Genomic DNA, 25,821 nt, shown 5'->3' on the forward strand with positions numbered 1-25,821 from the left:
GGATGACACGCTACGTTGGAGCAGTGCCCCCACCGAATAACATCGGACCGACACCCCTCCGGCACAAACAACCGATTAGGTGGGCAACCGGGCGGAGGCGTGACCCCCTCTAAGGCCGTTTTGACCCTCGATTCAACCTCCCATGTGAGTGTGGAGACCACTAGGGTCCCGGGTAGGATGCACTCGGGAGTGGATGGGCGTTCGGAATGGTCAAAAATGCGAGAAAGGGAATCGGGTTTGACATTCTTGGAACCCGGGCGATACGAGAGAGAGAAGTCAAAACGTCCGAAAAGAGTGCCCACCGCGCCTGCCTGGAGTTGAGTCGCTTGGCGGTTCTGATATACTCCAAATTCTTGTGATCGGTCCAAACTATAAAAGGTACCCCCCGAACCCTCTAACCAATGGCGCCACTCCTCCAGTGCTAACTTCACTGCCAACAACTCTCTGTTGCCAATGTCGTAGTTGCGTTCCGCAGGTGATAACCGATGGGAAAGGAACGCGCAAGGGTGTATCTTGTCGTCAGAAGAGGAACGTTGGGAAAGTACCGCACCTACCCCCACCTCTGAAGCGTCCACCTCCACCACGAACTGACGCGAGGGATCGGGAGCTATGAGGATAGGAGCCGAAACAAAGCGGCTCTTGAGTTTGGCGAATGCAGCCTCGGCTGTATCGGACCACCTGAACGTCACTCTGGGAGAGGTTAAGGCGGTAAGAGGAGCGACTATCTGGCTAAAGTTGCGAACGAAACGCCGGTAGAAATTGGCGAATCCCAGAAACCTCTGTAGGGCCTTACGGGAATCTGGGCTTGGCCAATCCACCACAGCCTTAACCTTGTCGGGATCCATGCGAATACCTTCAGTCGAGACGATGTAACCTAGGAATGGAACGGATTGTGCATGAAAAATGCATTTCTCCGCCTTGACAAAAAGTCCATTCTCCAGCAACCTCTGAAGCACTCGTCTGACGTGTTGAGCGTGTTCCTGGAGAGAAGAAAAAAATCAGTATGTCATCCAGGTAAACATATATGAACTGATCAATCATATCTCTCAGCACGTCATTGACGAGTGCCTGGAAAACCGCTGGGGAGTTGGATAGCCCAAAGGCATGACCAAATATTCGAAGTGCCCTCTGGGGGTGTTAAACGCGGTCTTCCATTCGTCCCCCTCCCTTATGCGAACCAAATGATATGCATTACGTAAATCCAACTTAGTGAACACGGATGCTCCCTGTAACCTTTCAAAGGCGGAGGACATCAACGGTAAGGGATAGGTATTCTTCACTGTGATGTTATTCAACCCACGGTAATCAATGCAAGGACGCAGAGATCCGTCCTTCTTCCCCACAAAGAAGAACCCCGCCCCCGCTGGAGAAGAGGAAGGACGAATGAATTTAGATGCCAGAGAACCAGAGATGTATCTCTCCATAGCCTCCCTCTCAGGAACAGAAAGTGAATATAACTTGCCTTTAGGCGGAGACTCACCTGGCAATAATTCTATTGCACAGTCATAGGGACGATGCGGAGGAAGGGAAGCAGCACGGGACTTACTGAACACCTCCTTCAGGTCGAGGTATTCAACGGGCACGTTAGACAAATCCACTGCCTCCTCTAGAAACACAGAATCAGACACAGACGAACAAGCAGACACTAAACAGGACTCAAGACACTTGTTACTCCACATGGATATAGAGTTATGACCCCAGTCAACTCTGGGGTTGTGTTGGGTGAGCCAAGGGTGGCCGAGAACTAATGGTGCAAGGGGTGAGTCCATGAGTAGGAATGATAGTGTCTCAGTGTGATTGCCAGAAGTGATGAGTGTGATAGGTTCAGTGGTGTGAGAAATGTTGGGGAGTTCTTGACCATTGAGAGCGTTGACGGATATCTTGTGCGTGAGTGAGGTGATAGGGATCTGGAGTTTGTGAGCGAGCTTGAAGTCCATGAAATTACCCTCTGCTCCTGAGTCCAGTAAGGCTTGGGTGTCGTGCGTGTGGGTGGCCCATCTTAGTCTTACCGGGAGGAGAGTAGATGATGAGGTCTTCTCTGTGGTGACACCACCCGATAGTAGCCTCATGTTTACTACCGGGCCTGATCTTTTACCGGGCAGGAGTGGATAAAGTGGCCCGCTCTACCACAGTAGAGACAGAGTCCTTGGGATCTCCGCCTCTCCCTCTCTTCCCGGGAGAGGCGAGCTCTCCCCAGCTGCATGGGTTCGTGAGCGGAGGCTGAACTGGCCGTGTTCCCGACGCTGGCATGCCAGCCCTCCGTGTCGTTATACGGTCTGTTAGGGCATGCTCGGCGGCCAATACGACTCAGACGAGCGTCGACCCTCAGGGCTAGTTCCACTAGTCCATTTAAACTCCTGGGAAGGTCCAGAACATAAATCTCCTTCTGGATCCGGTCCTCCAGCCCATGCAGGAACATGTCCCACTGCGCCTCCTCGTTCCACTGACACTCAGCGGCCAGAGTGCGGAATTGGATGGAGTATTCCGATACTGAATGGTCTCCTTGGCGAAGGTCAGCGAGTAGTCTGGCCGTCTCCCTACCCGCCACGGCCCGATCGAAGACCCTTCTCATCTCCTCGGAGAGTGTCTGGAAAGAGGTGCAGCATGGGTCCTGGTTCGCCCACACCGCCGTTCCCCAGAGAGACGCTTTGCCTGATAGCAGTGTGAGTACGAATGCTACCTTAGACTGTTCACGGTTGAAGGTCCGTGGCTGCAACGAGAAATGCATGGAACATCTCGTAAGAAAGGCTCTGCAATAGTCAGGATCACCTGAATAACCCTCTGGTGTCGGTAGCCGTGGCTCTAGCTGGGAATCCGGCTCTGGCGGGGCGGGTTGAACTGCCGGTGTAGGTGGCGCAGCGGAACCCCTCAGATGTTGCAATTGTTGGGTCAGCTGGGATACCTGCGTCGAAAGAGCTTGTACTGCACGACCTGTGCTGGAGATGTTCTCCTCTTGTTGATCCATTCTCGTGATACTGCGGGAAAGGAATTCGGTCAGACTCGTTGAACTCGCTGCATCCATGGTCTGGTCAGATCGTTCTGTTACAACACAGAGGCGGATGCAAGATGCAAGCAACGATGGTTTTAATGAATGTAGTTCACAGCAGCAACATGACAGACAGACTGTACTCAGAAGGAATCCGACCCAGGAACTCGGGCGCATCTTCCGATCATAACGTGCTGAGAAAACCAGGGAGTGTGTCCAGATGAGTAGGAAGGAGCACAGCAGATAATCCACACAAGAGAAGAGCACGGACACACGACACAACCTCAGAGAAGAAACAACGATCTGACAACAAGAAACACTGGTAACAGAACATATAAAGGGAAGATAAGTGGTTCCAGCTGGCGCAGACAATCAGGCCGAGATTGGGAAACCACGCCCACACAAACACTGGAGAGAGAGAGAGAGAGAGAGACGGAGGCAGTGGATTCATGAACCGTGACAATAGGGCTCTGGTCTAAAGTAGTGCACTCTATAGGGAATGGGGCTCTGGTCTAAAGTAGTGCACTATATAGGGAATAGGGCTCCGGTCTAAAGTAGTGCACTATATAGGGAATGGGGCTCTGGTCTAAAGTAGTGCACTATATAGGGAATAGGGCTCTGGTCTAAAGTAGTGCACTCTATAGGGAATGGGGCTCTGGTCTAAAGTAGTGCACTATATAGGGAATAGGGCTCCGGTCTAAAGTAGTGCACTATATAGGGAATGGGGCTCTGGTCTAAAGTAGTGCACTATATAGGGAATAGGGCTCTGGTCTAAAGTAGTGCACTATATAGGGAATAGGGCTCTGGTCTAAAGTAGTGCACTATATAGGGAATGGGGCTCTGGTCTAACATAGTGCACTATATAGGGAATAGGGCTCCGGTCTAAAGTAGTGCACTATATAGGGAATGGGGCTCTGGTCTAAAGTAGTGCACTATATAGGGAATAGGGCTCTGGTCTAAAGTAGTGCATAGGGTGCCATTTGGAACGGAACCATTCAGACAGGAGTTATGAGCAGTTGGTTCAGTCAGAGGTAGTGACGTGGGTCCCGGTAAGGTGGGTGGCTGTACGGCTGTCATGTCTGTAGTACTGCAGGAGTTCTGGATCAGAGGGTAATTACCGCCCACTCAGGGCAAATTAAAAGACAACTTTCCTCCACTTCACAGAAATTCCTGCTCACACTCCCCCCTGAGGGTGAAAACCACCACAGACAGACAGACGCACACACACACACACACACACACACATGTTTTACCCCTACATACAGTACATAGCTACCTCAATTACCTCGTACCCATGCACATCGACCCAGTACTGATACTCCCTGTATATAGCCATGATATTTTCTACTCCCTGTATATAGCCATGTTATTTTCTACTTCCTGTATATAGATAGCCATGTTATTTTTATTGAAAATAAGAATTTGTTCTTAACTGACTTGCCTAGTTAATAAAGGTAAAATAAAAAATAAATAAAGTGAGCATTTCACTGTTAGTCTCCACCTGTTGTCTACCAAATATATGATATGAGTGGGACCAGCCCACCTCCTAAAGCCTAAGAACATCCCAGCATAAGCTGTGTGTGTGTGTGTGTGTGTGTGTGTGTGTGTGTGTGTGTGTGTCAGTGTGAGTGTGTTGGTAAAGTCCAGTGTGGGTGTCAGTGTAAGTGTGTGGGTGTGGGTGTCAGTGTAAGTGAGTGTGTGGGTAAAGTCCAGTGTGTGTGTGTGCACGGAGTCAGTGCAAGAGAGGGACCTAAAAATGGGTCAATACAGGTAGTCCAGGTAGCCATTTGATTAGCTATTTATCCGTCTTGTTTAGAAGTCTTATGGTTTGGGGGTAGAAGCTGTTCAGGATCCTGTTGGTTCCAGTCTTGGTGTGTTGGTACCGCCTGGCGTGCAGTAGCAGAGAGAACAGTCTGTGGCTTGGGGGTAGAAGCTGTTCAGGATCCTGTTGGTTCCAGTCTTGGTGTGTTGGTACCGCCTGGCGTGCGGTAGCAGAGAGAACAGTCTGTGGCTTGGGGGTAGAAGCTGTTCAGAATCCTGTTGGTTCCAGTCTTGGTGTGTTGGTACCGCCTGGCGTGCAGTAGCAGAGAGAACAGTCTGTGGCTTGGGGGTAGAAGCTGTTCAGAATCCTGTTGGTTCCAGTCTTGGTGTGTTGGTACCGCCTGGCGTGCGGTAGCAGAGAGAACAGTCTGTGGCTTGGGGGTAGAAGCTGTTCAGGATCCTGTTGGTTCCAGTCTTGGTGTGTTGGTACCGCCTGGCGTGCGGTAGCAGAGAGAACAGTCTGTGGCTTGGGTGGCTGGAGTCTTTGACAATTTTCTGGGGCCTACCCCATGTAGCACCTTGCAGTCGAATGCCAAGCAGTTGCCATACCAAGTGGTGATGCAGCCAGTCAAGATGCTCTCGATGGTGCAACTGTAGAACTATTTGAGGATCTGCGGGCCAATGCCAAATCTTTACAGCCTCCTGAGGGGGAAGAGGCGTTGCCGTGCCTTCTTCACGACTGTGTGGGTGTGTTTGGACCATGATATGTCCTTAGTGATGTGGACACAGAGGAACTTGAAGCTCTCGACTCGCTCCACTACAGCCCTGTTGATGTTAATGGAGGCGTGCTCGTAACTCCGTTTCCTGTAGTCCACAATGAGATCCTTTTGACTTTCTGACATTGAGAGAGAGGTTGTTGTCCTGGCACCACACTACTGTAAAGTTTCTGACCTTTTAATCTCATCTAGCCAAGACTTGTTTTTCCTGTTGACTTTGAATTTGCTCTATGTAGGGAGTGGATGAATTGTGTGGATACAGAGGGATTAAATGCAATTTGGTTAGTGCGTAGGTATTGCATAGTACGTCATAGCTTGGTTAGTCTGGACATAGATCCATAGATCTCACACCTGCATATCGATGCTGCACTAAATTGTTTAATTTCTCAACGTTGCTCTTTTTAAAGGGGATAGAGTGCCATCTTCCAGTATCTTTTTGGTTTTTATATTTTTTGGTTGTACAACTGTCTTGAGTTACTTTATTCATACATCTAATTGAATTTGATCAGGGCCTCAAATTCAACTGGTTTTCATAGGTAGGTGCTGTTGTACAACTGTCTTGAGTTACTTTATTCATAAATCTAATTGAATTTGATCAGGGCCTCAAATTCAACTGGTTTTCATAGGTAGGTGCTGTTGTACAACTGTCTTGAGTTACTTTATTCATAAATCTAATTGAATTTGATCAGGGCCTCAAATTCAACTGGTTTTCATAGGTAGGTGCTGTTGTACAACTGTCTTGAGTTACTTTATTCATAAATCTAATTGAATTTGATCAGGGCCTCAAATTCAACTGGTTTTCATAGGTAGGTGCTGTTGTACAACTGTCTTGAGTTACTTTATTCATAAATCTAATTGAATGTGATTAGGGCCTCAAAATCAACTGGTTTTCATAGGTAGGTGCTGTTGTACAACTGTCTTGAGTTACTTTATTCATAAATCTAATTGAATTTGATCAGGGCCTTTCATAGGTAGGTGCTGTGCCTGTCACCTCATATGCTGCACCACTGTTCCATAGAACAAGGAAAGAAGTAACTAACTCACCTCCTGTTTAAATGAAGGACAGCATTAGACATGAGTAGTACTCTGCATCCCCTTTGAAATGTATATTTGCTGAAATAAGAATATGATCTCACCTGGGGTTCCCCTTTATGTGGTGTTATTGTACTTCAAATACCCAACCTTTCTCTAGACTCTGTAGGATTAATACCCAACCTTTCTCTAGACTGTAGGATTAATACCCAACCTTTCTCTAGGCTGTAGGATTAATACCCAACCTTTCTCTAGACTGTAGGATTAATACCCAACCTTTCTCTAGGCTGTAGGATTAATACCCAACCTTTCTCTAGACTCTGTAGGATTAATACCCAACCTTTCACTAGACTCTGTAGGATTAATACCCAACCTTTCACTAGACTGTAGGATTAATACCCAACCTTTCTCTAGGCTGTAGGATTAATACCCAACCTTTCTCTAGACTCTGTAGGATTAATACCCAACCTTTCTCTAGGCTGTAGGATTAATACCCAACCTTTCTCTAGGCTGTAGGATTAATACCCAACCTTTCACTAGACTGTAGGATTAATACCCAACCTTTCTCTAGGCTGTAGGATTAATTCCCAACCTTTCTCTAGACTCTGTAGGATTAATTCCCAACCTTTCTCTAGGCTGTAGGATTAATACCCAACCTTTCACTAGACTCTGTAGGATTAATACCCAACCTTTCTCTAGGCTGTAGGATTAATACCCAACCTTTCTCTAGACTGTAGTATTAATACCCAACCTTTCACTAGACTCTAGTATTATTACCCAACATTTCACTAGGCTCTGTAGGATGTGTTGGTAGAGTACAGGGAAAATAGTCACATTGGAAGGTTGGAGCTCACACACTGTTTACATTAGTTACGCAATGACTCCTCTCACATTTTTGGGTGATGCTGTGTGGTTTTGTCTTTATTTGTAAGTAGTGACAAAACAACAAAATAGAATCAGAGGTCTTGAAGGTTGGGCAACATTCCTTCCTGCTCTTGCTCCCTCTCCCCTCAGACCCCTCTCCCTCCATCCCCCAGGAGAGAGGGAGTTGAGGAATTGAGAAAGAGAGGGAATAGAGGGATTGAGAAAGAGAGGGAATAGAGGGATTGAGAAAGAGAGGGATTGAGGAAGAGAGGGAGTAGAGGGACTGAGAAAGAGAGGGATTAGAGAGGGTTGAGAAAGAGAGGGGGTAGAGGGATTGAGGAAGAGAGGGAGTAGAGGGATTGAGAAAGGGAGGGAGTAGAGGGATTGAGGAAGAGAGGGAGTAGAGGGATTGAGAAAGAGAGGGAGTAGAGGGATTGAGGAAGAGAGGGAGTAGAGGGATTGAGAAAGAGAGGGAGTAGAGGGATTGAGGAAGAGAGGGAGTAGAGGGATTGAGGAAGAGAGGGAGTAGAGGGATTGAGGAAGAGAGGGAGTAGAGGGATTGAGGAAGAGAGGGAGTAGAGGGATTGAGGAAGAGAGGGAGTAGAGGGATTGAGGAAGAGAGGGAGTAGAGGGATTGAGGAAGAGAGGGAGTAGAGGGATTGAGAAAGAGAGGGAGTAGAGGGATTGAGAAAGAGAGGGTAGAGGGGTGAGGGCTCCCTGGCTCCAGTGATATCAAAACCCTTTCATAACTCTGCTCAACTCTTTGAAGTTGAGGCCAGACAGCTAAGGAATCCCCCCCTCCCGCCCTAACCTCCTAGCCTCCTAGCCTCTCTGAAAATGGGGAGGGGAGAGGGGAAGGGGAGAGCCAAACAACAAGCATTTGGCTAGTTAGCTAGCGTCAACAAACCTGGCTAGCTAGCTAGCTTCTACAAACCTGGCTAGCTAGCTTCTACAAACCTGGCTAGCTAGATAGTTGGCTTCCTCAAACCCATTCTGGAACCATGCGCCTTTTGTCTGTCTGTCTGTCTGTCTGTCTGTCTGTCTGTCTGTCTGTCTGTCTGTCTGTCCCCCATAATAATAACAACTAATCAACCTGGTCAATCCAGTCTGACTGAACTATATGATCAAACTGTATATCTGGCCATGCTTCTGTTGAATCAGTGGATGGGTAGAAGAGGTGATTAGAAGGGAGGATGGTTCAGTGTTTATCCAACCATGCCTTTATTCATCTTGATCATTTGTACAGATGCTTGACTATGTGCGTATTCTTTCTACGTCTGCAAGAAGAGAGGACGTCTCTATTGAATCCCTAAGGTTCTCTTTCCGGGTTGTTCAGTGTGCTCTCATTGACCGTTTAGGCCTGATTATTTTATTTTAACGTTTGACCACAACCACTGTAGCCATTGTAAGAAACTTGCACAACTAAGATTGTTAATGCTATAGATCATTTGTATTTTGTTCATCAAACATACTTGGCTGAACCAGTAGTACAGTGATATGTAGTTCGTGAGGACAAACTGTATTCACAAGAGATAGGTATTCAGATTCAAAAACAGGAACTAGTATCTTTAATAATACTCTTGGTGGTTAAATATAGTAAATGAATGACTTGTGATGTATCCATAAATAGTAAACAAGCTATTCATTTAGGTTTTACGACGGCAACACAAACACACGGGGCTAAGTGTTGATTCTGTAGTAGGGTACATGTCAGGGAGGGTTTTAGCTGGCTGGCTCTCAGCCCTAGAAACATAGTCCTCCTCTCCTCCCCAGGCTTCAGTGGAGGGGAAGAAAGAGGATTGTGATGCAGCATGATGATCTGACCCATCTGGGAAACGCAGGCAGACGATATCGTGACGCTTCTTTGCAGGCGTTCAAGACAAGTCCTACATTTCTAGGTACCTGGCATAACAGGGAAATAGCACTGGCCAGATCAAAGTGACAGGTGAATTTGAGAGCCAAGATAAGAGCAGTGACTGTGAGTGAGTACAGTAGACTGCCATTCAAAGTTACCCTCCCCACACTCTTTTTGTCTGTGTCCCAAATGGCACCCTATTCCCTTCATAGAGCACTACTTTTGACCAGAGCCCTATGGAAACATGTAGTTATCCAGCTAGGTCTCTGTACATTCACCAGCCCTGTAGTTATCTAGCTAGGTGTCTATACATTCACCAACCCTGTAGTTATCTAGCTAGGTGTCTATACATTCACCAACCCTGTAGTTATCTAGCTCGGTCTCTGTACAGTCAGTAACCCTGTAGTTATCTAGCTAGGTCTCTGTACAGTCAGAAACCCTGTAGTTATCTAGCTCGGTCTCTGTACAGTCAGTAACCCTGTAGTTATCTAGCTCGGTCTCTGTACAGTCAGTAACCCTGTAGTTATCCAGCTAGGTCTCTGTACAGTCAGTAACCCTGTAGTTATCTAGCTAGGTCTCTGTACAGTCAGTAACCCTGTAGTTACCCAGCTAGGTCTCTGTACAGTCAGTAACACTGTAGTTATCTAGCTAGGTCTCTGTACAGTCAGTAACCCTGTAGTTATCCAGCTAGGTCTCTGTACAGTCAGTAACCCTGTAGTTATCTAGCTAGGTCTCTGTACAGTCAGTAACCCTGTAGTTATCTAGCTAGGTCTCTGTACAGTCAGTAACCCTGTAGTTATCCAGCTAGGTCTCTGTACAGTCAGTAACCCTGTAGTTATCCAGCTAGGTCTCTGTACAGTCAGTAACCCTGTAGTTATCTAGCTAGGTCTCTGTACAGTCAGTAACCCTGTAGTTATCCAGCTAGGTCTCTGTACAGTCAGTAACCCTGTAGTTATCTAGCTCGGTCTCTGTACAGTCAGTAACCCTGTAGTTATCCAGCTAGGTCTCTGTACAGTCAGTAACCCTGTAGTTATCTAGCTAGGTCTCTGAACAGTCAGTAACCCTGTAGTTATCTAGCTCGGTCTCTGTACAGTCAGTAACCCTGTAGTTACCCAGCTAGGTCTCTGTACAGTCAGTAACCCTGTAGTTATCTAGCTAGGTCTCTGTACAGTCAGTAACCCTGTAGTTATCCAGCTAGGTCTCTGTACAGTCAGTAACCCTGTAGTTATCTAGCTAGGTCTCTGTACAGTCAGTAACCCTGTAGTTATCCAGCTAGGTCTCTGTACAGTCAGTAACCCTGTAGTTATCTAGCTAGGTCTCTGTACAGTCAGTAACCCTGTAGTTATCCAGCTAGGTCTCTGTACAGTCAGTAACCCTGTAGTTATCTAGCTAGGTCTCTGTACAGTCAGTAACCCTGTAGTTATCCAGCTAGGTCTCTGTACAGTCAGTAACCCTGTAGTTATCTAGCTAGGTCTCTGTACAGTCAGTAACCCTGTAGTTATCCAGCTAGGTCTCTGTACAGTCAGTAACCCTGTAGTTATCCAGCTAGGTCTCTGTACAGTCAGTAACCCTGTAGTTATCTAGCTCGGTCTCTGTACAGTCAGTAACCCTGTAGTTATCTAGCTAGGTCTCTGTACAGTCAGTAACCCTGTAGTTATCCAGCTAGGTCTCTGTACAGTCAGTAACCCTGTAGTTATCTAGCTCGGTCTCTGTACAGTCAGTAACCCTGTAGTTATCTAGCTCGGTCTCTGTACAGTCAGTAACCCTGTAGTTATCTAGCTAGGTCTCTGTACAGTCAGTAACCCTGTAGTTATCTAGCTAGGTCTCTGTACAGTCAGTAACCCTGTAGTTATCCAGCTAGGTCTCTGTACAGTCAGTAACCCTGTAGTTATCCAGCTAGGTCTCTGTACAGTCAGTAACCCTGTAGTTATCTAGCTCGGTCTCTGTACAGTCAGTAACCCTGTAGTTATCTAGCTCGGTCTCTGTACAGTCAGTAACCCTGTAGTTATCTAGCTCGGTCTCTGTACAGTCAGTAACCCTGTAGTTATCCAGCTAGGTCTCTGTACAGTCAGTAACCCTGTAGTTATCTAGCTAGGTCTCTGTACAGTCAGTAACCCTGTAGTTATCTAGCTCGGTCTCTGTACAGTCAGTAACCCTGTAGTTATCTAGCTCGGTCTCTGTACAGTCAGTAACCCTGTAGTTATCTAGCTCGGTCTCTGTACAGTCAGTAACCCTGTAGTTATCCAGCTAGGTCTCTGTACAGTCAGTAACCCTGTAGTTATCTAGCTAGGTCTCTGTACAGTCAGTAACCCTGTAGTTATCCAGCTAGGTCTCTGTACAGTCAGTAACCCTGTAGTTATCCAGCTAGGTCTCTGTACAGTCAGTAACCCTGTAGTTATCCAGCTAGGTCTCTGTACAGTCAGTAACCCTGTAGTTATCTAGCTAGGTCTCTGTACAGTCAGTAACCCTGTAGTTATCCAGCTAGGTCTCTGTACTATCAGTAACCCTGTAGTTATCCAGCTAGGTCTCTGTACAGTCAGTAACCCTGTAGTTATCTAGCTAGGTCTCTGTACAGTCAGTAACCCTGTAGTTATCCAGCTAGGTCTCTGTACAGTCAGTAACCCTGTAGTTATCCAGCTCGGTCTCTGTACAGTCAGTAACCCTGTAGTTATCTAGCTAGGTCTCTGTACAGTCAGTAACCCTGTAGTTATCTAGCTAGGTCTCTGTACAGTCAGTAACCCTGTAGTTATCTAGCTAGGTCTCTGTACAGTCAGTAACCCTGTAGTTATCCAGCTAGGTCTCTGTACAGTCAGTAACCCTCTAGTTATCTAGCTAGGTCTCTGTACAGTCAGTAACCCTGTAGTTATCCAGCTAGGTCTCTGTACAGTCAGTAACCCTGTAGTTATCTAGCTCGGTCTCTGAACAGTCAGTAACCCTGTAGTTATCCAGCTAGGTCTCTGTACAGTCAGTAACCCTGTAGTTATCTAGCTAGGTCTCTGTACAGTCAGTAACCCTGTAGTTATCCAGCTAGGTCTCTGTACAGTCAGTAACCCTGTAGTTATCCAGCTAGGTCTCTGTACAGTCAGTAACCCTGTAGTTATCCAGCTAGGTCTCTGTACAGTCAGTAACCCTGTAGTTATCTAGCTAGGTCTCTGTACAGTCAGTAACCCTGTAGTTATCCAGCTAGGTCTCTGTACAGTCAGTAACCCTGTAGTTATCCAGCTAGGTCTCTGTACAGTCAGTAACCCTGTAGTTATCTAGCTAGGTCTCTGTACAGTCAGTAACCCTGTAGTTATTATTTTTTTAGTTATCCAGCTAGGTCTCTGTACAGTCAGTAACCCTGTAGTTATCCAGCTCGGTCTCTGTACAGTCAGTAACCCTGTAGTTATCTAGCTAGGTCTCTGTACAGTCAGTAACCCTGTAGTTATCTAGCTAGGTCTCTGTACAGTCAGTAACCCTGTAGTTATCTAGCTAGGTCTCTGTACAGTCAGTAACCCTGTAGTTATCCAGCTAGGTCTCTGTACAGTCAGTAACCCTCTAGTTATCTAGCTAGGTCTCTGTACAGTCAGTAACCCTGTAGTTATCCAGCTAGGTCTCTGTACAGTCAGTAACCCTGTAGTTATCTAGCTAGGTCTCTGTACAGTCAGTAACCCTGTAGTTATCCAGCTAGGTCTCTGTACAGTCAGTAACCCTGTAGTTATCCAGCTAGGTCTCTGTACAGTCAGTAACCCTCTAGTTATCCAGCTAGGTCTCTGTACAGTCAGTAACCCTGTAGTTATCCAGCTAGGTCTCTGTACATTCAGTAACCCTGTAGTTATCCAGCTAGGTCTCTGTACAGTCAGTAACCCTGTAGTTATCCAGCTAGGTCTCTGTACAGTCAGTAACCCTGTAGTTATCCAGCTAGGTCTCTGTACAGTCAGTAACCCTGTAGTTATCCAGCTAGGTCTCTGTACAGTCAGTAACCCTGTAGTTATCCAGCTAGGTGTCTGTACAGTCAGTAACCCTGTAGTTATCTAGCTAGGTCTCTGTACAGTCAGTAACCCTGTAGTTATCCAGCTAGGTCTCTGTACAGTCAGTAACCCTGTAGTTATCCAGCTAGGTCTCTGTACAGTCAGTAACCCTGTAGTTATCTAGCTAGGTCTCTGTACAGTCAGTAACCCTGTAGTTATCTAGCTCGGTCTCTGAACAGTCAGTAACCCTGTAGTTATCTAGCTAGGTCTCTGTACAGTCAGTAACCCTGTAGTTATCTAGCTAGGTCTCTGTACAGTCAGTAACCCTGTAGTTATCCAGCTAGGTCTCTGTACAGTCAGTAACCCTGTAGTTATCCAGCTAGGTCTCTGTACAGTCAGTAACCCTGTAGTTATCCAGCTAGGTCTCTGTACAGTCAGTAACCCTGTAGTTATCTAGCTAGGTCTCTGTACAGTCAGTAACCCTGTAGTTATCTAGCTAGGTCTCTGTACAGTCAGTAACCCTGTAGTTATCCAGCTAGGTCTCTGTACAGTCAGTAACCCTGTAGTTATCCAGCTAGGTCTCTGTACAGTCAGTAACCCTGTAGTTATCTAGCTAGGTCTCTGTACAGTCAGTAACCCTGTAGTTATCCAGCTAGGTCTCTGTACAGTCAGTAACCCTGTAGTTATCTAGCTAGGTCTCTGTACAGTCAGTAACCCTGTAGTTATCTAGCTCGGTCTCTGTACAGTCAGTAACCCTGTAGTTATCTAGCTAGGTCTCTGTACAGTCAGTAACCCTGTAGTTATCTAGCTAGGTCTCTGTACAGTCAGTAACCCTGTAGTTATCTAGCTAGGTCTCTGTACAGTCAGTAACCCTGTAGTTATCTAGCTCGGTCTCTGTACATTCAGTAACCCTGTAGTTATCTAGCTAGGTCTCTGTACAGTCAGTAACCCTGTAGTTATCCAGCTAGGTCTCTGTACAGTCAGTAACCCTGTAGTTATCTAGCTAGGTCTCTGTACAGTCAGTAACCCTCTAGTTATCCAGCTAGGTCTCTGTACAGTCAGTAACCCTGTAGTTATCTAGCTAGGTGTCTGTACAGTCAGTAACCCTGTAGTTATCCAGCTAGGTCTCTGTACAGTCAGTAACCCTGTAGTTATCCAGCTAGGTCTCTGTACAGTCAGTAACCCTGTAGTTATCTAGCTAGGTCTCTGTACAGTCAGTAACCCTGTAGTTATCTAGCTAGGTCTCTGTACAGTCAGTAACCCTGTAGTTATCCAGCTAGGTCTCTGTACAGTCAGTAACCCTGTAGTTATCTAGCTAGGTCTCTGTACAGTCAGTAACCCTGTAGTTATCCAGCTAGGTCTCTGTACAGTCAGTAACCCTGTAGTTATCCAGCTAGGTCTCTGTACAGTCAGTAACCCTGTAGTTATCTAGCTCGGTCTCTGTACAGTCAGTAACCCTGTAGTTATCTAGCTAGGTCTCTGTACAGTCAGTAACCCTGTAGTTATCTAGCTAGGTCTCTGTACAGTCAGTAACCCTGTAGTTATCCAGCTAGGTCTCTGTACAGTCAGTAACCCTGTAGTTATCTAGCTAGGTCTCTGTACAGTCAGTAACCCTGTAGTTATCCAGCTAGGTCTCTGTACAGTCAGTAACCCTGTAGTTATCCAGCTAGGTCTCTGTACAGTCAGTAACCCTGTAGTTATCTAGCTCGGTCTCTGTACAGTCAGTAACCCTGTAGTTATCTAGCTCGGTCTCTGTACAGTCAGTAACCCTGTAGTTATCTAGCTAGGTCTCTGTACAGTCAGTAACCCTGTAGTTATCTAGCTAGGTCTCTGTACAGTCAGTAACCCTGTAGTTATCCAGCTAGGTCTCTGTACAGTCAGTAACCCTGTAGTTATCCAGCTAGGTCTCTGTACAGTCAGTAACCCTGTAGTTATCTAGCTCGGTCTCTGTACAGTCAGTAACCCTGTAGTTATCTAGCTAGGTCTCTGTACAGTCAGTAACCCTGTAGTTATCTAGCTAGGTCTCTGTACAGTCAGTAACCCTGTAGTTATCCAGCTAGGTCTCTGTACAGTCAGTAACCCTGTAGTTATCTAGCTAGGTCTCTGTACAGTCAGTAACCCTGTAGTTATCCAGCTAGGTCTCTGTACAGTCAGTAACCCTGTAGTTATCCAGCTAGGTCTCTGTACAGTCAGTAACCCTGTAGTTATCTAGCTCGGTCTCTGTACAGTCAGTAACCCTGTAGTTATCTAGCTAGGTCTCTGTACAGTCAGTAACCCTGTAGTTATCCAGCTAGGTCTCTGTACAGTCAGTAACCCTGTAGTTATCTAGCTCGGTCTCTGTACAGTCAGTAACCCTGTAGTTATCTAGCTCGGTCTCTGTACAGTCAGTAACCCTGTAGTTATCTAGCTAGGTCTCTGTACAGTCAGTAACCCTGTAGTTATCTAGCTAGGTCTCTGTACAGTCAGTAACCCTGTAGTTATCCAGCTAGGTCTCTGTACAGTCAGTAACCCTGTAGTTATCCAGCTAGGTCTCTGTACAGTCAGTAACCCTGTAGTTATCTAGCTCGGTCTCTGTACAGTCAGTAACCCTGTAGTTATCTAGCTCGGTCTCTGTACAGTCAGTAACCCTGTAGTTATCTAGCTCGGTCTCTGTACAGTCAGTAACCCTGTAGTTATCCAGCTAGGTCTCTGTACAGTCAGTAACCCTGTAGTTATCTAGCTAGGTCTCTGTACAGTCAGTAACCCTGTAGTTATCTAGCTCGGTCTCTGTACAGTCAGTAACCCTGTAGTTATCTAGCTCGGTCTCTGTACAGTCAGTAACCCTGTAGTTATCTAGCTCGGTCTCTGTACAGTCAGTAACCCTGTAGTTATCCAGCTAGGTCTCTGTACAGTCAGTAACCCTGTAGTTATCTAGCTAGGTCTCTGTACAGTCAGTAACCCTGTAGTTATCCAGCTAGGTCTCTGTACAGTCAGTAACCCTGTAGTTATCCAGCTAGGTCTCTGTACAGTCAGTAACCCTGTAGTTATCCAGCTAGGTCTCTGTACAGTCAGTAACCCTGTAGTTATCTAGCTAGGTCTCTGTACAGTCAGTAACCCTGTAGTTATCCAGCTAGGTCTCTGTACTATCAGTAACCCTGTAGTTATCCAGCTAGGTCTCTGTACAGTCAGTAACCCTGTAGTTATCTAGCTAGGTCTCTGTACAGTCAGTAACCCTGTAGTTATCCAGCTAGGTCTCTGTACAGTCAGTAACCCTGTAGTTATCCAGCTCGGTCTCTGTACAGTCAGTAACCCTGTAGTTATCTAGCTAGGTCTCTGTACAGTCAGTAACCCTGTAGTTATCTAGCTAGGTCTCTGTACAGTCAGTAACCCTGTAGTTATCTAGCTAGGTCTCTGTACAGTCAGTAACCCTGTAGTTATCCAGCTAGGTCTCTGTACAGTCAGTAACCCTCTAGTTATCTAGCTAGGTCTCTGTACAGTCAGTAACCCTGTAGTTATCCAGCTAGGTCTCTGTACAGTCAGTAACCCTGTAGTTATCTAGCTCGGTCTCTGAACAGTCAGTAACCCTGTAGTTATCCAGCTAGGTCTCTGTACAGTCAGTAACCCTGTAGTTATCTAGCTAGGTCTCTGTACAGTCAGTAACCCTGTAGTTATCCAGCTAGGTCTCTGTACAGTCAGTAACCCTGTAGTTATCCAGCTAGGTCTCTGTACAGTCAGTAACCCTGTAGTTATCCAGCTAGGTCTCTGTACAGTCAGTAACCCTGTAGTTATCTAGCTAGGTCTCTGTACAGTCAGTAACCCTGTAGTTATCCAGCTAGGTCTCTGTACAGTCAGTAACCCTGTAGTTATCCAGCTAGGTCTCTGTACAGTCAGTAACCCTGTAGTTATCTAGCTAGGTCTCTGTACAGTCAGTAACCCTGTAGTTATCCAGCTAGGTCTCTGTACAGTCAGTAACCCTGTAGTTATCCAGCTCGGTCTCTGTACAGTCAGTAACCCTGTAGTTATCTAGCTAGGTCTCTGTACAGTCAGTAACCCTGTAGTTATCTAGCTAGGTCTCTGTACAGTCAGTAACCCTGTAGTTATCTAGCTAGGTCTCTGTACAGTCAGTAACCCTGTAGTTATCCAGCTAGGTCTCTGTACAGTCAGTAACCCTCTAGTTATCCAGCTAGGTCTCTGTACAGTCAGTAACCCTGTAGTTATCCAGCTAGGTCTCTGTACAGTCAGTAACCCTGTAGTTATCCAGCTAGGTCTCTGTACAGTCAGTAACCCTGTAGTTATCCAGCTAGGTCTCTGTACAGTCAGTAACCCTGTAGTTATCCAGCTAGGTCTCTGTACAGTCAGTAACCCTGTAGTTATCCAGCTAGGTCTCTGTACAGTCAGTAACCCTGTAGTTATCTAGCTAGGTGTCTGTACAGTCAGTAACCCTGTAGTTATCTAGCTAGGTCTCTGTACAGTCAGTAACCCTGTAGTTATCCAGCTAGGTCTCTGTACAGTCAGTAACCCTGTAGTTATCCAGCTAGGTCTCTGTACAGTCAGTAACCCTGTAGTTATCTAGCTAGGTCTCTGTACAGTCAGTAACCCTGTAGTTATCTAGCTCGGTCTCTGAACAGTCAGTAACCCTGTAGTTATCTAGCTAGGTCTCTGTACAGTCAGTAACCCTGTAGTTATCTAGCTAGGTCTCTGTACAGTCAGTAACCCTGTAGTTATCCAGCTAGGTCTCTGTACAGTCAGTAACCCTGTAGTTATCCAGCTAGGTCTCTGTACAGTCAGTAACCCTGTAGTTATCCAGCTAGGTCTCTGTACAGTCAGTAACCCTGTAGTTATCTAGCTAGGTCTCTGTACAGTCAGTAACCCTGTAGTTATCTAGCTAGGTCTCTGTACAGTCAGTAACCCTGTAGTTATCCAGCTAGGTCTCTGTACAGTCAGTAACCCTGTAGTTATCCAGCTAGGTCTCTGTACAGTCAGTAACCCTGTAGTTATCTAGCTAGGTCTCTGTACAGTCAGTAACCCTGTAGTTATCTAGCTCGGTCTCTGTACAGTCAGTAACCCTGTAGTTATCTAGCTAGGTCTCTGTACAGTCAGTAACCCTGTAGTTATCTAGCTAGTTCTCTGTACAGTCAGTAACCCTGTAGTTATCTAGCTAGGTCTCTGTACAGTCAGTAACCCTGTAGTTATCTAGCTCGGTCTCTGTACATTCAGTAACCCTGTAGTTATCTAGCTAGGTCTCTGTACAGTCAGTAACCCTGTAGTTATCCAGCTAGGTCTCTGTACAGTCAGTAACCCTGTAGTTATCTAGCTAGGTCTCTGTACAGTCAGTAACCCTCTAGTTATCCAGCTAGGTCTCTGTACAGTCAGTAACCCTGTAGTTATCTAGCTAGGTGTCTGTACAGTCAGTAACCCTGTAGTTATCCAGCTAGGTCTCTGTACAGTCAGTAACCCTGTAGTTATCCAGCTAGGTCTCTGTACAGTCAGTAACCCTGTAGTTATCTAGCTAGGTCTCTGTACAGTCAGTAACCCTGTAGTTATCTAGCTAGGTGTCTGTACATTCACTGGGCGGTGGGACAGAGAGCTCTGTGAAGGTTCACTGTACCTTATTCACTCCTGGAAACATCAACAGTGTCAACACACACACACTCACACACGCACACAAGCACGCACAGACACACACAGACTTTTGGACTACTTCTTAGGGATATGCTCGTATGCCAAAATAACAACAGACTTATTCATCTTTCCAACATGTTCTTTGTGCCAGACTTCCCAGAGCTCGAGCCCCATTAAGAGGCAGCATGTCAACACTGAGCTCTTACCCCATTCAAGATGAGCTATCCAGGGGCCTCCCGAGTGGTGCAGCAGTCTAAGGCACCGCATCGTAGGTCTTGAGGCGTCACTACAGCCCCGGTTTGATTCCAGGCAGGTGTCACAGCCAGCCGTGACTGGGAGACCCAATTGGCCCAGCGTCGTCCAGGGTAGCAGAGGGTTTGGCGCTCTAGCGACTCCTTGTAGCGGGCCGGGCGCCTACAAACTGACTTTGGTTGCCAGTTGGACAGTGTTTTCTTCAACACATTGGTGCAACTGGCTTCCAGGTTAAGCGAGAAGTGTGTCAAGAAGCAGTGCGGCTTCGCAAGGTCGTGTTTACGGAGGACGCATGGCTCTCGATGTTCGCCTCTCCCGAGTCCGTAGGGGAGTTGCAGTGATGAGACAAGACTGCAACTACCAATTGGATATGACAAAATAAAATAAAAATGTTCTATGCAGAAATCGCTCCGCCATTTCCTGGTTGCGAAAATTCGAATTGTTCAACTGATTTCAGTTTATGTGACAAAACAAGCAAGTATAGTGTAGAGAATCATTGTACCCTCTAAACCATCTAAACCAAAATCTGAACCGAAGTAAAGGATGCAAAAAAGGTAAGACCAGGAAGCATAGAAATAGCGCACATAGAACAGATCTGCCGCTTCTTTGGCTTTGCTTTCAATGAGAATGACAGATCTATAACACACATTTCTATGTGAATTTGGTCAGGTCGCCCAAAAAGGAACATATTTCACCTTTAAGAGGCATTGTGTCAACACTGAGCTCTAACCGCCTTAAAAGGCTTTGTGTCAACACTGAGCTCTAACCACTTTAAAAGGCAGTGTGTCAACACTGAGCTCTAACCACTTTAAGAGGCAGTGTGTCAACACTGAGCTCTAACCACTTTAAGAGGCAGTGTGTCAACACTGAGCTCTATTCACTTTAAGAGGCAGTGTGTCAACACTGAGCTCTAACCACCTTAAAAGGCAGTGTGTCAAGACTTTGAAGCCACAAACAAAGACCATTATTACTCAACTTGAAAGGTGGAGAATGACTACATCCCAAATGACACCTTATTCCCTTTATAGTGCACTACTTTTGACGACGGCCCATTGATTTTCACAAGGCTCTGGTCAAAAGTAGAGCACTAAACACGGAATAGGGTGCCATTTGGGATGCAAACAGTTAGGGATTACTTTCAGTTTTCAGGATGTGCCAATATGGGAAAAGGAACATACCTAAATGTTAAGAGCTTGACAGACTTTTTTTCTCTCATTGAAGATGTACTGTAATTATAGGATAGGACACAGTACAAGATTGAGAGTGTGGTTTGTTCTTTGTAATTGAATTAGGAATAAGTCTATGGGTTAACTTTGATTTATTTTTTTTGTTGGTTTTCAAAAGTCTACAAGTGGTACAAGTCTGTTTTTATGTGCAGGTTACCTGGTCAGGTATAAATACTGCTCTGTTGTTTGAGAATCTTAAATAATATGTGTTTCCCTTTTGGCTTCAACGATGTGCCCTCTTTAAAATGTTCTATGGGGAAGTTTCCCGGACACAGATTAGGCCAGTGGAGTCTGCTGAGGAGAGGACGGCTCATAATAACGGCTGTAACAGAGGAAATGGAATGGCAACAAACACCTGGAAACCATGGAAACCATGTGTTGTATGTATTTGATACCATTTCACTGATTTTTCTCCAGCCAATACCACAAGCCCGTCCTCCACAATTAAGGTGCCACCAACTTCCTGTGGATTATGCCTCGTCCTCGACTAAAAAGTATGTAAAAACAAAAAAAAAAGCATGTTGAGGACGAGGCTGAATCTGTGTCAGAGAAACCAGACAAAGTGTCACAAAGGTGGTTGTTACCAGACAAAGTGTCACAAAGGTGGTTGTTACCAGACAAAGTGTCACAAAGGTGGTTGTTACCAGACAAAGTGTCACAAAGGTGGTTGTTACCAGACAAAGTGTCACAAAGGTGGTTGTTACCAGACAAAGTGTCACAAAGGTGGTTGTTATTACGACTGAGATGCAGCTGCAGAAGAAGCCTTTCCCTTCAGTGAATGAAGATCCGTTTTTTCACCGTTCGCGCTCAAGAAAGGGGATGTTTTGTTTGGACGCTCTTGTCTTCAGGAATTTGCGTCCGTCTTACACTGAAACTGTTCATTTTGAGTTAGCAGTATTTGGTTTGGATATGTCGCAAGGATTTCTGGGTCATTTAAAATCTGTCGCCTGACATCTGACATCTTTTTCCTGACTGTTATAGCACTCTGAGCACTCAGTTGGATTCTGCAATACCTGCACTTATTAATACTGTTCATTACCTGACAACATATAGACCTACTGTAGTGATCTGACAACACGTATTCCTACTGTAGTAATCTGACAATATGTACATATAGTCCTACTGTAGTGATCTGACAACATGTACATATAGACCTACTGTAGTGATCTGACAACACATAGTCCTACTGTAGTGATCTGACAACATGTACATATAGTCCTACTGTAGTGATCTGACAACACATACATTAGTCCTACTGTAGTGTCCTGACAACATACAGTCCTACTGTAGGGACATGACAACATATAGTCCTACTGTAGTGATCTGACAACATGTACATATAGTTCTACTGTAGTGATCTGACAACATATAGTCCTACTGTAGTGATCTGACAACATGTACATATAGTCCTACTGTAGTGATCTGACAACACATACATTAGTCCTACTGTAGTGATCTGACAACATATAGTCCTACTGTAGTGATCTGACAACACGTATTCCTACTGTAGTGATCTGACAACATGTACATATAGACCTACTGTAGTGATCTGACAACATATAGTCCTACTGTAGTGATCTGACAACATATAGTCCTACTGTAGTGATCTGACAACATATAGTCCTACTGTAGTGATCTGACAACATATAGTTCTACTGTAGTGATCTGACAACATGTACATTTAGTTCTACTGTAGTGATCTGACAACATGTACATTTAGTCCTACTGTAGTGATCTGACAACATATAGTCCTACTGTAGTGATCTGACAACATTTAGTTCTACTGTAGTGATCTGACAACACGTACATTAGTCCTACTGTAGTGTCCTGACAACATACAGTCCTACTGTAGTGATCTGACAACATGTACATATAGTTCTACTGTAGTGATCTGACAACACGTACATTAGTCCTACTGTAGTGTCCTGACAACATATAGTCCTACTGTAGTGATCTGACAACATGTACATATAGTCCTACTGTAGTGTCCTGAGAACATATAGTCCTACTGTAGTGATCTGACAACATATAGACCTACTGTAGTGGTTGGGGATAACCTGGATAAACATTGTTCCTCAGAACCATGGTTTGCACTTCAAGTATGTTACAAGACTATAACATCCTAGCTTGATAATATATTGTCCATCCTCAGTACAGCGTTCACACCCTGCTTTAGATGGTCTCCTGTTCTGCTATGAGAAAAGGAAAACGTGTTTCTTTGAGATATCAGAGAGAGACATGGTAGAGAGCCGCGGTAGAGAGACACGGTAACCTCTCTCTACCGCTAACCTCCCCCTCTCTCCCCCCTAATCTCCCTCTCTCTCTCCCCCCTAACCTCCCTCTCTCTCTCCCCCTAACCTCCCTCTCTCTCTCCCCTAACCTCCCCCTCTCTCCCCCTAACCTCCTCCTCTCTCTCCCTAACCTCCCTCTCTTTCCCCCTAACCTCCCCCTCTCTCTCCCCTAACCTCCCCCTCTCTCTCCCCTAACCTCCCCCGCTCTCTCCCCTAACCTCCCCCGCTCTCCCCCTAACCTCCCCCTCTCTCCCCTAACCTCCCCCTCTCTCCCCTAACCTCCCCCTCTCTCCCCCCTAACCTCCCTCTCTCTCCCCCTAACCTCCCCATCTCTCTCCCCCTAACCTCCCCTGCTCTCCCCCTAACCTCCCCCTCTCTCCCCTAACCTCCCCCTCTCTCCCCCTAACCTCCCTCTCTCTCTCCCCTAACCTCCCCCTCTCTCCCCTAACCTCCCCCTCTCTCCCCCTAACCTCCCCCTCTCCCCCTAACCTCCCCCTCTCCCCCTAACCTCCCCCTCTCTCCCCTAACCTCCCCCTCTCTCCCCCTAACCTCCCCCTCTCTCCCCTAACCTCCCCATCTCTCTCCCCCTAACCTCCCCCGCTCTCCCCCCTAACCTCCCCCTCTCTCCCCTAACCTCCCCCTCTCTCCCCCTAACCTCCCTCTCTCTCTCCCCTAACCTCCCCCTCTCTCCCCCTAACCTCCCCCTCTCCCCCTAACCTCCCCCATTCTCCCCTAACCTCCCCCTCTCTCCCCCTAACCTCCCCCTAACCTCCCCCTCTCTCCCCTAACCTCCCCCTCTCCCCCTAACCTCCCCCTCTCTCCCCTAACCTCCCCCTCTCTCCTCCCTAACCTCCCCCTCTCTCCCCTAACCTCCCCCTCTCTCCTCCCTAACCTCCCCCTCTCTCCCCTAACCTCCCCCTCTCTCCTCCCTAACCTCCCCCTCTCCCCCCTAACCTCCCCCTCTCTCCCCTAACCTCCCCCTCTCTCCTCCCTAACCACCCCTCCCCTTTCTTTTCTTTGTAAATTGGCTCCACAAGAAGGCAAGCTGTGAGCCTTCATCTCTGAATGAGAAGCATGTGGGTGGCGTCCAGAACAGCAGGGTCTTTCAGCACAGCCCCGTTCAGCCAGGCTGACATCTGGTACTGGTCTGTACAGCAAAGTCCTGGGATGCGTCCCAAAATGGCACCCTATTCCCTACATAGTGCAATACTTTTGACAAGGTCTCTGGTCAAAAGTAGTGCACTATGTAGGGAATAGGGTATAATTTCGGATGCAGCCCTGGAGCAGGGAGAGGGGCTGTAGTGGGAAAAGGAAGGGAGGAGCCGGCAGAGAGGATAGAACAAGGAGTGAGGAAAGGAGCCAGAAGGGTCAAAGTGTTTCTTCAAGGGGAGATATTTAAGGGGTTTAGGGAGGTAGAGGACGGTCATGGTCAATGTTCCCTCTAAGCTGCGTTCAGGCGCGCAGAAGAAATATCAGCCCGCGCTGAGAAACATGAGATTGAACTTCACTCAACTTTCTACAGTTTCCCCCTTCAGTTAACACTATCAACGTTTCCCTTTACTGTGGGTATTGTGATCGAATCAACGCAACATTAGCCAGTTTCAATGCAACATACCGAAACAAAACAAACTATGCAAGACTTAGTATGCTAAACTAACTATGCAAGAGATTGTCTTGTTGGCAGAGCACATTGGAGTAGGATTCTATTGCATTGACAGGCACGACTCTACACAGACCGGTGCGACATAACCAACCAGAGCTGCAGTTGGACGATATGTAAATAGACCATTGCCGTATATGGATCTGTGCCATTCACTTTGAACTGGACTGTGTTTACAACATGATTAGTCGCGAGTAGATGCACTTGTTTTGAGATCGAAGTTAGAGCTGTATGTGGCCATGTGGGATCGTAGATCAGCTTTAATACTGTAGATAGGTTGAAGCTTCCATCAATGTAAATGTCTGCATCATTTCCAACCCCCCAGATATATTTTTTGTAAATATATATATCTTTTAAAATATATTTTCCTTTTAATATTTTCCCCCTAACCCTACCAGCCCTCCCCTAATTGGAGTAAACTAATGGACAACAACACTTAGGCTTATACTTCCAGTTTATACATACGATATACATTTTACGTACATCATTTATTTTACAATAGTTATCTTTTGTTTGTTTTTACCCCCACCCTTCATCCAACCCCTCCATCTCTCTCTGAACACCATCCATGTTTGATTTCTATTTGCCATATCCTTTTCTACTGTGCTGTGACGTCTCAAAGAAGTTCTGGGCCTTTCTATTCTCATACTTTCTACAGATTGGAAATGAAAGATAAACATGTTTGTTAAAAGTATTATTATATTATTGATGGATGGACTATGACTTTTCAAATCACCCAGTAGTGCTGTCTGCAGAGTTAGCTCCAGGTAAATGTTGCACTTTTCAAATCACCCAGTAGTGCTGTCTGCAGAGTTAGCTCCAGGTAAATGTTGCACTTTTCAAATCACCCAGTAGTGCTGTCTGCAGAGTTAGCTCCAGGTAAATGTTGCACTTTTCAAATCACCCAGTAGTGCTGTCTGCAGAGTTAGCTCCAGGTAAATGTTGCACTTTTCAGATCACCCAGTAGTGCTGTCTGCAGAGTTAGCTCCAGGTAAATGTTGCACTTTTCAGATCACCCAGTAGTGCTGTCTGCAGAGTTAGCTCCAGGTAAATGTTGCACTTTTCAAATCACCCAGTAGTACTATGTGCAGAGTTAGCTCCAGGTAAATGTTGCACTTTTCAAATCACCCAGTAGTGCTGTCTGCAGAGTTAGCTCCAGGTAAATGTTGCACTTTTCAGATCACCCAGTAGTGCTGTCTGCAGAGTTAGCTCCAGGTAAATGTTGCACTTTTCAGATCACCCAGTAGTACTATGTGCAGAGTTAGCTCCAGGTAAATGTTGCACTTTTCAAATCACCCAGTAGTGCTGTCTGCAGAGTTAGCTCCAGGTAAATGTTGCACTTTTCAGATCACCCAGTAGTGCTGTCTGCAGAGTTAGCTCCAGGTAAATGTTGCACTTTTCAAATCACCCAGTAGTGCTGTCTGCAGAGTTAGCTCCAGGTAAATGTTGCACTTTTCAGATCACCCAGTAGTGCTGTCTGCAGAGTTAGCTCCAGGTAAATGTTGCTCTTTTCAAATCACCCAGTAGTGCTGTCTGCAGAGTTAACTCCAGGTAAATGTTGCACTTT

The 25,821-nt window shown here is 46.1% G+C and overlaps 1 protein-coding gene across 1 annotated transcript in view; it reads left to right on the plus strand.

Moving 5' to 3' along the window:
* LOC135520888 (protein naked cuticle homolog 2-like) overlaps positions 1–25,821 on the plus strand; it is a 98,980-nt gene that overhangs the window by 7,520 nt on the left and 65,639 nt on the right. The window lies entirely within an intron of this gene.

The sequence above is a fragment of the Oncorhynchus masou genome, chromosome 29 (genome assembly GCF_036934945.1).
Source record: "Oncorhynchus masou masou isolate Uvic2021 chromosome 29, UVic_Omas_1.1, whole genome shotgun sequence".
Taxonomy (NCBI): domain Eukaryota; kingdom Metazoa; phylum Chordata; class Actinopteri; order Salmoniformes; family Salmonidae; genus Oncorhynchus; species Oncorhynchus masou.